The sequence below is a fragment of the Tursiops truncatus genome, chromosome 4, assembly GCF_011762595.2.
Source record: "Tursiops truncatus isolate mTurTru1 chromosome 4, mTurTru1.mat.Y, whole genome shotgun sequence".
Lineage (NCBI taxonomy): Eukaryota > Metazoa > Chordata > Mammalia > Artiodactyla > Delphinidae > Tursiops > Tursiops truncatus.
The window spans coordinates 135,664,767-135,679,626 of NC_047037.1; the positions used below are offsets into that span (position 1 = coordinate 135,664,767).

At 40.2% G+C, this 14,860-nt stretch overlaps 1 protein-coding gene and 1 long non-coding RNA gene across 4 annotated transcripts in view; one reads left to right on the plus strand and one right to left on the minus strand.

Moving 5' to 3' along the window:
- Positions 1 to 14,860, minus strand: part of HLCS (holocarboxylase synthetase) — a 195,055-nt gene that overhangs the window by 74,729 nt on the left and 105,466 nt on the right. The gene's annotated exons all lie outside the window — the stretch shown is intronic.
- LOC117312186 (uncharacterized) lies at positions 5,537 to 8,648 on the plus strand. The gene is made up of 3 exons (XR_004526449.2): positions 5,537 to 5,664; positions 5,867 to 6,057; positions 6,917 to 8,648. It is a non-coding gene; the product is annotated as an uncharacterized lncRNA (long non-coding RNA).

The following is a 14,860-nucleotide window of genomic DNA, read 5'->3' on the forward strand; positions in this document are numbered from 1 at the left end:
TGCAAGAGGGAAGAGATATGGGAACATATGTATATGTATAGCTGATTCACTTTGTTATAAAGCAGAAACTAACACACCATTGTAAAGCAATTATACTCCAATAAAGATGTTTAAAAAAGAAGAAGAAGAAGAAATGAAGTTCTTTTATCAAAAGAACTACTTTGTCCGGAAACCGAAAAATGTTATATTTAGGTATTGAATTTTTTGGATTCAGGCGTTCTTAGTAGGTAGAAGGGAATATATATATATATATACACGTATATATATATATTGTGTGTGTGTGGTACGCGGGCCTCTCACTGCTGTGGCCCCTCCCGCTGCAGAGCACAGGCTCCGGACGCGCAGGCTCAGCGGCCATGGCTCACGCGCCCAGCCGCTCCGCGGCACGTGGGATCTTCCCCGACCGGGACACAAACCCGTGTCCCCTGCGTCGGCAGGCGGACTCTCAACCACTGCGCCACCAGGGAAGCCCAGAAGGGAATATATTTTAAACTTTTATAAGATACAGTTTCTTACATTCTGTTCCAGAACTGGTCTCTGAATCATCAACTCTCAGGAATCTCACTAGGAATGCTCCCCCAATGACTTGCCCTCGTCTAACAGCATCAAGGTAATTGATTAGACATAAGACAAGCAGCCCAAGATACAGGATGCAGCCATGCTTTTACAGCTCATATTTTCTGCCTTTCTACCACCACAGTGGAAGGGGGAAAAAATCCTCGCAATTCCCTAAGAGATGTGTTCTTGCACATAAATTGGCATTTAGGCTCAATTAGATACTGAAGACCTGGTCCTTTAAAGCCATGCAAGGAAGTCCCAGGCAGACAGGTTACTGCTGCTACATATGCATCGGCCCCTCTCATCTATGTCCAATCTACTGCTTGGCAAGTGGCCGTCTGGCTTTTTTGCGCTCAGAGCTATAACCTAATGAAAGGGCAAAAGGTGAAAGAAATACCTGATAAGGAGGAAGAGGAAGGAAAGAAAAGAACACAAGGCTTTACCTTACCGTCTACTTGACTGGACTCCCAGCAGGCAGGCTATCATACGAGAGAATCCCAATGAAGGATCTAGCATAGAGCACACAACTGCGAAGCTCTTCTCCTTAACAGCGGACTCAGTTAATGTATGAAGAGAGTTGGTTAAACACGCAACAGCAAAGTAAGTGATGGCTAGAGCTCCCCAACCTCCCTTGCCGCCTAGACAAGGATTCCTGTGGCCACAGATAGATTAGTGCATGCCAGGCATAGTTCTGAGCACTTTACAGCCATTGCTCATTTCATACTCATAATATATTATCTTTGCTTTGCAGATAAGGAGAATGAGGCACAGAGAGGTTAAGTAACTTGCCCAAACTCACACAGCTAGTAAGTTACACAGAGCCTCAAACCTAACACTGACAATTGTTCCCTAACTCCTTGTTCATTGTTTCCCAAAACATTACCTTTAAATTGCTTTCTCTCATTTAAGAAATGAAGATTATGCTAACTCAAGAGTCAACAGACTATGTCCTCAAAGGTAGGTAGGAAAAAAAACATGTTCCCTCAAAAGATAGCCCTCATGGAAGCATGAACCTTGAAAGGACTCTGAAGCACTACCAGATTTACAGCCACCTTCTTAGCACCCAATTTTTGGTTTCATTAGTTGGATGACTAAAGTAAGCACAGGAGTTTGCTCTTTATTTTCCAGTTTCTGGAAGAGCAAAAAAAAGTGAACTTTCTCCCCTTGGACGATACCATGAGACACAGAGGGTACATAGAACCCTCCCAAAATAGGAAGCCTTTTGACAAGCCTTTTGAAACAAATTTATCTTAAAATATTTGACTTGGACACTGATTCTATATGGAGATTTTAATACTCAGTAAAGGCAGGACACGATATGGAAATACCTATGGTAAAAAGAAGAGGATGGGGCGTTAGCCAAGCCAGAAGGATAAACCAGATAAAACACAGGGAAAGATTCCAAAATAAGAAAGAAAGTGGTATAGGTGCCAAAGACTCCCACACCAAAATTACTGCAGCTTTACATAACTGAAATAATTGCATCTCGATAGTATCTGTAGTGATCAAAATTAGCCCACAAACTGTGGACTTAAGTTTTGAGAAGAGTCTCCTTCACATATCTGTCTAGAACGAAGAGAATTTGCTAGTATTTATCTTTGGACACATTGTGGCTCTTCGTTAATACTCAGTAGTCACATAGTTTCTTCACATTGAGGTTATCTGGTTCCAAATGTAGAAGTGAGTTTTCTTCTCTAGCTGTGAGTGGGTGTATATGAGAGAAAAAAGACAGCAACTGAGCATGGGTGTGCCCAATTATGGGAGGCACCAAGAATCAGAGAGTGACCCATTGCAAGAGTGACTGAGTGTGAGAGCAACCAAGTGCAAGCACGACCCATCACAAAACAGACCAAGCATGAGTGACTAACTGCGAGAATACGCAAGGGCGAGTGTGACCTATCGCGAGAATATCGTGAGCGAGGCTAAGCACAAGCATGACCCAGTATGTCCTAGGGCTTTGGGTGGTCCAGCAGATGGTGGCTATGTATAAAGAGACTCTTCCCGCAAATACTTCTAAGTTCTGAGTTCAACAATAAATTTTCAGGTTGAGAAACAAGAACAAGTTCTTTGAAAAAGAGTAATTATCCATCAGGAGTTGCCTGGGATCAAGGACCAGTGAAGCACCACCTTGTCCAGTGGAAGTCTTCTCAAGGAGACCACTATCCTCAATGCCTGGATGAAGGTCTTCAGCCTCGGCTCACCCATCCTCAGTGCCCTGGCCTTACGGAACCCCACAGGGAACCCAAGGGCTGGGGAGGAGCCATTTCCAACAGAGCAGGCAATTGCTTCCAAGATTTAAAGCCAGGGGATTTCAAGACGTCTGACTCATATTATCAGTAAAGCAACTTACAGTTTTGTCTTTCCTAAAAATTGTGACAAAGACTTTAATTTCATATTATGTCAAGAGTTTTGTGGCGCCAAGAAGCTTTCCAGTACTGAACACTCCTATATGAATCCCCCAGAAACCAGACGGCAAAAGCAGCAATCACAGCTACCACCTTTTGGGTCAAAATTTTGATTAAAACCAACTGACAACGAAAACATATTTTATTAGCAGTAAGATCAAATCCAGAGCATATGTCAAAGCTGTAAAGTCATAATTTCTCTAGATTACAGCTGGAAGCAGTAATTTTATAACTTGGCCCCTCCCTAGCCCATAAATCCAAATATAGTTCAGACAGTCTCTCTGAGCTACAGGGTGATATCCCACTCAAGGCGGGTGCTATCCTGCTCAGTGCAAGACCCTGGGGAGGTGCTCCTTTCTCTGGGGTCCCACTCCCCCAGCAGGGCTACGCCAGGGCTCCCTGCTCCCGCCTGTTTATGGACCTGGGCGTGTCTCCCAGTCCAGGGCCGGGATCAGGTGTCACAGGAGTACTGTGCTCCTGCATGCCCTGCATCAGCTGTTAAAGGGCAGACATGCCCCTGGAGTGGTCTAATTAGCTGCTATAAGGATGTCATATTTTGCCAGCAATAATCAGTACCAAGTCATTTTTAGACATGAAAATAGCCCTTCAGAGGTGGCGCCCTCCTTCTGTGTGCCGCTCGTGCTTCAGTCACTGCCACAAAGAGCTGATTCCCATTTATTTTTTAATCCAACCAGAAGTCACCTGGCTTATATTCATCTGCTAGCTGACCACGCCCACATCTAACTAGTCTTCTTACTCAGTAATGCCATGCAAATATGCCCGTGACCTCTTCCTGACTCCTAATCCCAGTGCCACTGTCTGAATTCTCATCCTTACTATGGTTTGCTTGGATTAGTGACACAGTCTCCAAAAAACCCTCAAGTCAATCCACCACTCCTCCTAGCCACTATCACAAGATTTTTCTGGAACACAGCCCTGCTCCAAGCTCAGAGGGGCTGACAGTTCTCCACAGGCAAGCCTTCTATCCAGGCAAATTAATCTGCTTCTCCCATTGCAAAACAGGATCAAGAACTATGCTCACCCTGAGGCTAAGATTACTATTTTGCTTACTAGTTCAGTGAAAATCCAGGTGCTAAGAAAAAAAGGAAAAAAAACCCCTGCATTAAGTGTTAAGGAATGAGCTAAGTAAGCATTTTTTTCCTCAAGTAGTAGGAACTATACCAAAAATGTTTTGTGGAATGGTGATAAACATACACAAACTGGATGGACCTTGAAGTTCTTAGCACTGGGATTGGCTATGCTTATTGTTCAGAAAGCTATTTATAAAGGTTTTGTGGGCTTCCCTGGTGGCGCAGTGGTTAAGAATCCACCTGCCAATGCAGGGGACACGGATTCAAGCCCTGGTCCGGGAAGATCCCACATGCCACGGAGCAAATAAGCCCGTGCGCCACAACTACTGAGCCTGCACTCTAGAGCTCACAAGCCACAACTACTGAGCCCACGTGCGACAACTACTGAAGCCTGCGTGCCTAGAGCCCGTGCTCCGCAACAAGAGAAGCCACAACAAAGAGAAGCCTGCACACTACAAGGAAGAGTAGCCCCCACTCGCCACAACTAGAGAAAGCCCGCGCGCAGCAACGAAGACCCAACACAGCCATAAAAAAATAAATAAATAATAAAAAAATAAAAATACAAAGGTTTTGTGAAGACCTAAAGCATTACAAAAACTGTGCACTATGTTACACAAATTTTTATAATCTGAGGATCTTTTGTAAATAGAAACCTCTGGTACATAACTCAAAATCCACCCAGATACAAACTGTAACAAACTTTAGACATTTAAAAATACAACACAAAAGACAGCACCTTGGCCATGTCCATGTCAGGAAAAGTCCAAAAGGAATGAAAGAGGCTGAGGCTGAATTAAAAATCCCGGCAAAAAACCCCACAAAACTCTATTCATCAAGAGGGCATTAATGTTTAACTTATCCAGTGGGTGCTAGTATCACAACTCCTTACTCTCAAACACACAAAATTATCAGCAGAAATGGAATCATACTTGTTTTTCTTTAAAAAAAAAATTCTTTCCCAGTAATGTTACTCCATAGAAGAGCAAACATTAGTAAGATCCACAGCGGTCAAATGGGAAGAAATGAGCGGTAATTTTTACACACTGGAAGAGTTGGTTTTTCATAAAAGTATAATTTTAGAGAAATGTGTGAGTCAGCTGCGATCAGGAACCTTGTGTCAAGCTCGATAATGAAAAAGCCCCTTTTGTCTTCATGGGCTCAGTACAGCCCAGCCCCTGTTAAAACCCTGACATGCTGTGCAGCTAACCAATCTCTTATACTGGGGGTGTGGGGTTGGGGTGAGGGAACAGCAAAAAAATATAAATTGAAAACAAAAGGAATACGTTTCCTGAAACAAAGCCAAAATCTGAATAATCCTTAGGTAATGACCATTTATGCAGCTGACAGTTTTTCCAAGTTTTTCTTTCCACCCTTTTTAAGTAACATGGGGATCTGGTCCAATTTTAAAGCCAGAGATTACTCAGAACTATTTTTAGGTCATTTCATCCCATTTTTAGTTGACTTGTGTAACCTAGGCGGTAGTTTCATTTCAAAGCTGCAGTGGAAGACATGCCTGAGTTCTCCGCGCACCAGTGCCAGGATGCAAGCCTCCGCCCTCCCAGGAAACTGGCCAGTGATATTCCATCTCCCTTCCTGCTGTCAGCTTCTCGGTAACGCAAGTTTTCCTTCCTTTAGTAGTGGGTTAATCATGGTCCTCCCTCCCCGCAAATATATGTCCATGTCCTGATACCCAGACCTTGGGAATGTTTTCTTACTTGGAAAAAGGGTCTTTGGAGATGTAATTAAAGGTCTTGAGGTATGATTCCCAGGGCGGGCTCTAAATCCAATGATATATATGTCCTTTTGAGACAGACGGAAGAAGATACAGACACAGAGGAGAAGGTCATGTGAAGACAAAGGCAGAGACTGGAACGATACCTCTATAAGCCACAGAACGCCAGGAACTACCAGAGGCTGGAAGATGCAAAGATCCTCCCCCAGAACCTCCAGAGGAAGCGTGGCCCTGCCGACACCCTGATGATGGACGTCTGGCCTCCAGAACTGTGAGAGAATAATTTTCTATTGTTTTAAGCCACCCAGTTTGTGGTCATTGGTTTCAGCAGCCACAAGAAACTAATACATTCCAGATACACAGATAAAGTATTCTCATTTCTAACATTACTTAAACAGTAACGGGGACCAGCTTCACATCTTTAGAGCAATCTAAGCATTTCGTCTCTATAGTTATATTAAATAAGACTGAACACAGACACTGCTTCACATATTCAATACTGTGCAAATACCCATAGTTGAAAAGACACAAGAGGTTGATGGACAGAATTAGCATGTTCACTTCAAGAAAAAGAAAAAAAAAAAAAGAAAGACATTTTTCAGTATTGCTTTAGAAAATATGGATTAAAAGGGAGAAAGCTTGTTTCAGTCAAAGGCAGATGGCTCTTTCAGAAATAAATCTGAAATTGTTGACCATCTTCCTTAGATTCACATGTTAGGAAGCAGGTTGGGAAGATGCCTGACTCTAAAATCTCTCTCACACACATTTTAATGACTCATTATTTTGTGCGAATTTGCTTTTCTTCCTATATAGAAATACAACCACACTTCAGCTTTATTATAGAGTGTAATTCTCAAAAGGACGTAAAAGAAAAACCAGACTCACAGATATAGAAAACAAACTAGTGGTTACCAAAGGGGAGAGGGGAAAATTAGGCGTATGGGATTAAGAGATACAAACTCCTACGAATAAAAAAGATAAGCAACAAAGATATATTGTATAGCACAGGAAACTGTAGCCATTATCTTGTAATAACTTAATGGAGTATAATCCGTAAAAACACTGAATCACTATGTTCCAACCTGAAACTAACACATTATAAATCAACTATACTTCAATTTTTTAAAAAGGGGGTAGAAGAGATAGGTAGCTGCTCCGGGAAGAAAGAACTGTAAGAGAACAGATGGCAGCGGGGGACCACTGAACGCCTAAGAGGACAAGACGTGCACGACAAGATAGAAGATCTTCAAAGACAATGCTCAAAATGTGGGCAAAGGAAATTAATAGACACATCACGGAAAAGACCTAAGTCAAAAGTTCACAGGAAGATGGTACAGTTCACTATTAATATCTCACGTGCATGTTTTTCAAATTTTCACAATGTTTTAAGATACAAGGAGACTCCTCATACCCAAACACTGACCTGTAAGGATGTTCTGCAACGTAAGTGTGTCTTCCAACCTAACTACATTAACACAAGTAAACCTCAAAATGCTTACTAACTTGAATGATAAATTGTAAAAGTAACATTTATTTTACTGAATGCCAAGACTACTGAAGACCAAAAGTGTTCTTTAGCTTATAAATGGCCCACTTGTAATTTGCTAGCACAACTTTAGAAGTGCTTTCAAGGGGGGGAAAAAACACTCAAAATATAAACAAACTCTCATCTTCAATAAGACTCCATTACTGTAAAAGGTTAAGGATGGATCTTAAATAGCTCATAAACAGAGAAAGTATGCCTGGATTGATTTAAGAAACCTGTAAAATCTTACAGATTTACTTACCCTAGTATAAATTTCATCACTAACCTTTACATAATCATAGAACTGAGGTAGGCACATTGTCCAACACTTAAATTTGGTTTAAGGTAATTACTAGTCCCAAATATAAAAATTACCTATCTCTAGAACAAGTGGGTAGATATTAAAAATAAATTCAGTCTACCTTTACTGTTGAATCAGTATTGCTTCCATAACTATTGATGAAAACTTGAAAAATACTCTCCATGGAAAAATATTCTAATATCAAAAAATTTTTCATCTGAATATTAGCATATTAAGATATAATTGATTAATACTGATAATTTCCTTATTTTTAGACTGCATACAGTGAAATTATGATATGCAGAAATGATAAATGTCTCATATATTTTAAAACTAAAACTAAGTAGTGGGACTTCCCTGGTGGTCCAGTGGTTAAGAATCTGCCTTCCAATGCCGGGGACGCAGGTTCCATCCCTGGTCAGGGAACTAAGATCCCATGTGCTGCAGGGCAACTAAGCCCGCTTGCTGCAACTACTGAGCTTGTGCACCACAACTAGAGAGCCCACACGTCACAATTACTGAGCCTGCGCACCACAACGAAAGATCCCACGTGCCTCAACTAAGACCCGACGTAGCCGTAAATAAGTTAATTAATTAAATTAATTAATTAATTATGTTTTTTAAAAAAGTAATGACTTGTCATCATGGTAAAGATAGGAGGAGATTATAAAATAATGCTCCTAAATGATGAGAAAGAAATATAGGCTAAATTACAATATTGCTTCTAGATTAAATTTGTAATTTCATTTTTAAAAATCCATTAAGATTTTCATTTTCAGAGAGGGATGGGGAAGCAACAGAAAGATAAAACTGTTTAAGTAGAGTTAATTTTATAGTATGTGAATTACATCTCAGTAAAAAAGTGAGAAAGACTTGGGCACACACCACAAAAAAAGTCTGGGAGGCATTTATTTATAGCCCATCATACTGCCTTAAATTAAAGGTGTTTCTTAATTTGCCAAAAATATTTACACTCAGTTGGCTTATACTTAAATTTTAATGGACTGAATGCATCAATAAAGTGTATTCTGTTGGCTTTTGCTGTCATTGTTCCATCTACAAACAAAACAAACAAAAAATTAAGCCACTGTCCAAATATTAGGAACAATTTATAATGTGTGTAAAGATCTAGAGTTCATTAAAGTTTGATAATAAATAGTCTCAAACCATCAGTACATTATTTACTATTAGGATTATTTACAGTAACAGTAAAATGTTATGGAGGGGGATAAAGTTAATGGCCTCCATCACGTTATCTAGAAGTCATAGAATGCAGCTTCTTTGGAAATCAAGAGGATTTAGTCAGTGCCTAAATACAAAGGCAAGGACTATACAATGTGGCAGCTAAGAACACAGGGCTCTGGTTTGGGGCCTATCTTTAGTAGACCCAAATCTACTACTGCCTTTAAGACCTTGCACAAATTACATCATCTTAGTTGCAGTCTTCTCATCTGTAAAGTGGGGATAATACAATTTATGGTTCTTGTGCACTAACCCACGTGAAAGCAACAGGCACAATGCCTGGCCCAGGGTGGGCAATTACAAATGTTAGTTGTGCCCCTTAGTTGCCTTGGCTCTGTTCCATAGCTACAGGTTAGGCTAGGCACCCTAGAAATGCTTGTTGTTGATAACACTGGGTCATCAAGTAAGAATGTGAGTGCCGTTCTTGAAAGTGTGCTGACCCCGAACTCTCATACATGGCTGGTTGGAAATCAGTTTGTCAGGCTGAGTAAAGCTCTACTCGGGTTGACATATGCGTACCTTACAACACAGCAAGTCGGCTCCTAGGAATATATTCTACAGAAATGATTACATATGTTCACCAAAAGAACCAGATTGTTGATAACAACACTATTCATAAAAGCCCCAAACCAGAGACAACCTGAATGCTTATCAATACTAGAACGGACAAGCAAATTGTGGAGTATTCATCAGAGGGAGTATTAAGGATGAACAAACTAACCCATGCAGTGACGCGGATAGACACAAGAGTCCATCGTGTATGTTTCCATTTCTATCAAGTACAGTAACAGGCAAAACTGAGATGGTGCTAGAAGTCAGGATAGTGCCCCTCAGAGGAGGACAGTCACCAGAAGGGACCATAATAGGTGACTCTGGGGTACAAGATGGCTGTATTTCTTGATCTGGTTACATGCACTAGTTTAATCTGTAAAAATTCAAATGCTGCACCCTTAGGATACAGACACTTTCCTGTACACATATTATACTTCACTAAAAATTTTTTTAAAAAATCGATCTCTACTGCTGACAAAAACAAAAAGTCTGTGCCCTGCCCAAGGCCATGTACCCAGGACAGCCCAACCACTCTAATCCCTGGCCCTGAAGGCCACAGACCTGTATCAGCCTAACCACTTGTCAAGAGGGTACATGGGTCAGATGCAACTCCCTCTCCCACCCATGATTTCTTCACTCAGCGCTAAGGCTGGCATTTCTCTGTTGCTTTTCACATGTTTGAAACTGGGTGCTTTTCCCTGGCATAGTTCTTCTCTTCTAGACTTTGGCTATCATCTATACGGGAGGAATCTTCAGGTAAAACACATACTTCAGGAAACAGCTGAAATGAACTTATTGACATCGAACTCTTTCCAGTAAACATATCTTACCTCAGGCAAGTCATTTAAAATAAGTGTCCACATTAAAGATACAATTTTAAAGAAATTAACCCTTGAAAGAATCATTTATTTGTAAGCAACTGAAATGAATGTTAGCAATTTATAGGATTTTCTAATTATCAGGTGTACATCATACCATATCAACCTTAGTAAAATTTATAAGGTATCTGAAATATTATTTTAAAAATAAAGCACATAAAAAAATTGTTCTCTGAAATTTTGTACATTCAATTTTAAGACATCAAAATGACTGTTTCTCTGGACCATTATACATGAGAAATAATTTCTTTTTAAAGTAAACATATCATCATAAAAGAATATTTCAGTCAGTGATACTCCCTCCCATCAGTGGAGCACAGGGGATTTTTTAAGGCAGTGAAACTATTCTGTAAGATACTGTGATGGTAGATACACGTCATGAGAGATTTGTCCAAACCCACAGAATGTACAACACAAAGAGTGAACCCTAAGGTAAATGATGCACTTGTAACTACAATAATGTATCAACAGATACAGGTTCATCAGCTGTAACAAACGCAGCACACCACAATACGAATCACAGGAGAACTAGGACAGGCAGGAGAAGGAGAAGGAGTATTATGGGAACGCTGTACCTTCTACTCAATGTTTCTATAAACCTAAAGCTGCTCTAAGAATTGAAGGCTATTAATTTAAAAATAAAAAAAAATAAATAATGCTCCTTCCCAGCTTTTAAGATTGCCACATTTCACTTTGCTGGTTTTGCAGGAAACACCCATTTGAGAACACAAAAGCAGCGGGAAAGGACCAAAGCTTTCATACATTTTCAAGGGTTTACAATTATTATATACTCAAACATTTTTCACCCATTACTAGTAACTATATAGACACAATTTTAAAAATTCATTATGGAGAATAACTATCTTAGTTTTGTTTTTTTGTTTTTTGTTTTAACTGGGCTGGCATACTGCTCTTCTGTGTAAGAAAATATAATACAAAGTGTATTCAAATAAAAGCAAGAATAAGGGTTGACTTTAATACCTCAGGGAGAAATCCGATCGATTGGGTCCATAAGGAAAGATGTATGCATTAGGTGCTCCCTAATTACGACTGCTTTGGTGGGCAGCAGCGTTGGTGAAACAGATGTTGCAGACCTATTAAAGAAGGGGTTTCAAACATCTGCTTACAATTTTAAGGCAATTGTAAATACAGCAGAGAAGGTCAATTGGGCCAATTAAGGCCGATGTGCAAATCCACCACTGCAGGTTTCTTTTCAAGCTTACATGGACTTGATTTTTTATGCTTCTATTTTCTTCAACCACAATTTTTTTTTTAAACACAGGAAATGGGTTTAATAACAACTTTTGCCCATTTTGATTGTGATTTTTTTTAAACTTGCAACAAACTTTCTGTTCAAGGCACTAACTGCACACCTCTTCTTTCATGATGACCCATTGGGTGTCCCCCCCTCCCCCTCCACGCCTGCTGCTTGGCTCCCTGCAAAGGGGGTCCACACTGCTGCAGGTTCCCAGGGAGGCAACCAATAACCAGAATGAACAAGGGCAAGCATCACCTCCAGAAGGGTCACTACTATGATCTGTGATTTAACAGTGGTCTGAGCGTCGCTGACATTGCAACCAGGAGAATTTGCTATTTCTACTGTAGACATCTTCACCACCCTTAATTGTCCCTCGGGAAGAAAAGCTCACGCCAGTCAGAGATAATATGAGGAAGGCCGTCCCGGGAAATTCTAGGCAGTGCTTCAAAGACCAAGGCTGGTTTCCTGCTCAAAGGCTGGCACAGGGTGGAGTGAGACTCAGAGGGAGGTGCAAGGTCAGCGAACAGGCAGGGTTTCCACCCCAAACATTAACAGGTAATTTTTTTTTTTTTTTGCGGTACGCGGGCCTCTCACTGCTGTGGCCTCTCCCGCCGCAGAGCACAGGCTCCGGACGCGCAGGCTCAGCGGCCATGGCTCACGGGCCCAGCCGCTCCGCGGCACGTGGGATCCCCCCGGACCGGGGCACAAACCCCGCGTCCCCTGCATCGGCAGGCGGACTCTCAACCACTGCGCCACCAGGGAAGCCCGGTAATTTTTTTTTAACCTGAAAGCTTGATTTTTAGGGTCACTAAGTAGATATAAATGTCCAAGAAGCCCCAAAATGGCCTGCTTTGATGGGAATAAGAAATAAACCTGACCTACCTTCTATCCCATGAGCTCAGAGAGATGGCAAATTTTTTGGTGGCCCACACCACTGTTTTATTCTCTTTATATATAGAGAGAGAGACAGAGAGACCAAAAAAAGCAAGCTTAGGCAGACCTAGGTTCAAATCCAAATTCTGTACTTGCTAGCTGAGGGACCTCAAGGTTTGTTTCCTCATCTATAAAATGGGAATACCGCCACCTTCCAAAGCGTTAAATGTTGACACATAGTAGGCAGTCAGTAAATGCTGAGTTTCTGACCTTCTTCTGAGACCTGCAGGCTCTCCACCAAGACACTCCTAGGGGCTTTGAGCTGTGTTCCTAAGGAGGGGGTTCGGGGAGACACAGTTCTCTTGAGTTTCTATTTGTTTGTTTATTTGGGGGAAGGTCTATTCAGTTTTAGAGCTGTTGATGTTGTCCTTGCTTTGTTTTTAGTAAAACAAAAAAGAGAGTGGATAACGAAAGTATGCACTTAAGTTCTAAGAAAAGAAATCCTTTTGGGAGCAGGATGGAAGAAATAATACTAAGAACGAAGAAAATTCTGAAGGAAAGTCAATATAACACACAGAAATCTAAGTTAAGAAAGAACTCTTTCTTATGTTCTCTTTTTACTTTTCAACCTTGAGGCTCAGCTCACTCAGGTCTGAGCAAGAATAAAGAGTTCTGCTTGTCTAAACAACGGCTAAATCTGAAAGCAAACAGCTCAACTCATGTGGTTCTTCAGCAACATTCCTGTCAATAAACCCGTCTTTGCTCGACTGGTCCAACAATGCCAGATTTAGAGCTGTCCGCTCATCCCTCGTCCAGCACGCAAGGGGATTTTCAAAAGGCCATTATAAGAACAGCTCTCACAATCTTTGCAGCCTTTTCAAAAACACAAAAATCTAATTCATTTGGCTCACTGTTTCAACTATCCAGCTTAAACTAATTTTAAAATCTCCCTTTTGTAAATAGTGAGGTTGGGAACACCACCACTGCCACAGTATAAAATGATTGTATTTTTCTCATTTGCAACAAATTACCATCGTTTTATGATTGAAAAACTTCAGGCAGAAACCTTAAGAAAAACTACCTGGGGTTCATAATATACAAACAGCACCAGATGCTGAAAATATTTTTAATATCAAAATAAAAGTTTGGAGGGCAAAATTTCCTTTTTCTAAAAACTCAAGGGTTTAGCATAGGACGTAGTATAAAAAGTGACCAATAAAGAAATAAGAGCTGGTATCATCGCAGCACACTGAAATCAGGATCTAGTACAAACTCATTTCTATAAATCATTTAAAAGGAATTTCATCGTGCTAACAACATCAGCACAGAAAGTTACAGTAAGCATTAACAGTAAATACCAATATCTATCTATAGATATATTTATACTTCCTTATGGTAAGTATAAACAGCATCTTATTCACTATCCTACTAATGGGTCTCAATTTGCTAGAATTGCATATTAAGCTAAGTAACTGATATCTAAAGTACCTCAATTTTTTAATGTCTCAAAAGTAATTTTTCTTTAAAATATTGCATATGGTAAATTGTAAAACCAAAATAACCCTTGGCTTGAAACTCCAAAGAATTGGAATATCACTGAGCTAGAAAGAAAAAACCAGCATAAAGAGAATCCTCTTCCTAATATTCCATATGCCTAAAGCACTGACACTCTAGTTCTTTCAGTAGGATTTGTTTTTTTTTTCCCTGTTGACAGCAGCGATACATATTCACAGAAGAAATTCTTTAAAATTCAGAAAAATCACGAGGTGGGGCTGGGGTGGGGTGGGAGTCCTCCTGTAATTCCATTCCCCACAGAGCACTGCCTTGAATATATTCTGGTAAACTTTTCTCGCCTTCTTTCAATGTACGCACAAAGCTGATTTCTTTACTTTTTTAAAACAAAAATTGGGTCATACTCAGGGTATTGTTTTTTCATCTGTTTTTATGGGGTTTATTGTTTTTAATAGATATACAAATAGTTCTAACAACTGTACAGTTAATCGAATGGATATAAAGTTTAACTTCCTATTATTAGGCACTGAAACGGTCTCTGTTTTTCTGTATTTCACACAGTGGAGCAGTGAACATGCAGATATACATATCTTTGTGCCCACTGTGTCTTCTTGGTTCAAATTCCTAAAAACTGAATGATCATATCAAAACAGATGCACATTTTAAATCATGTGTCACACAGTTCACGCCAGAAAGGTTGTATTAATTCTGTGCCAACAGTGTGAGAATACCCTTTAACCCACATCTTTGCTCACAATTTAGGGTGCAAAAAATTATATATTTTCCCACTTTTATTAATAATGATATTCAGATGTTTTCCCACACTTTTACTGGTCACCTGACTGCTTCCATTGGGAATGGACTGCTCACTTCCTTTACCCATTTTTCAACGTAAAACTTTTTGTGTATTGAAAATATTAACCCTTTGCTTCC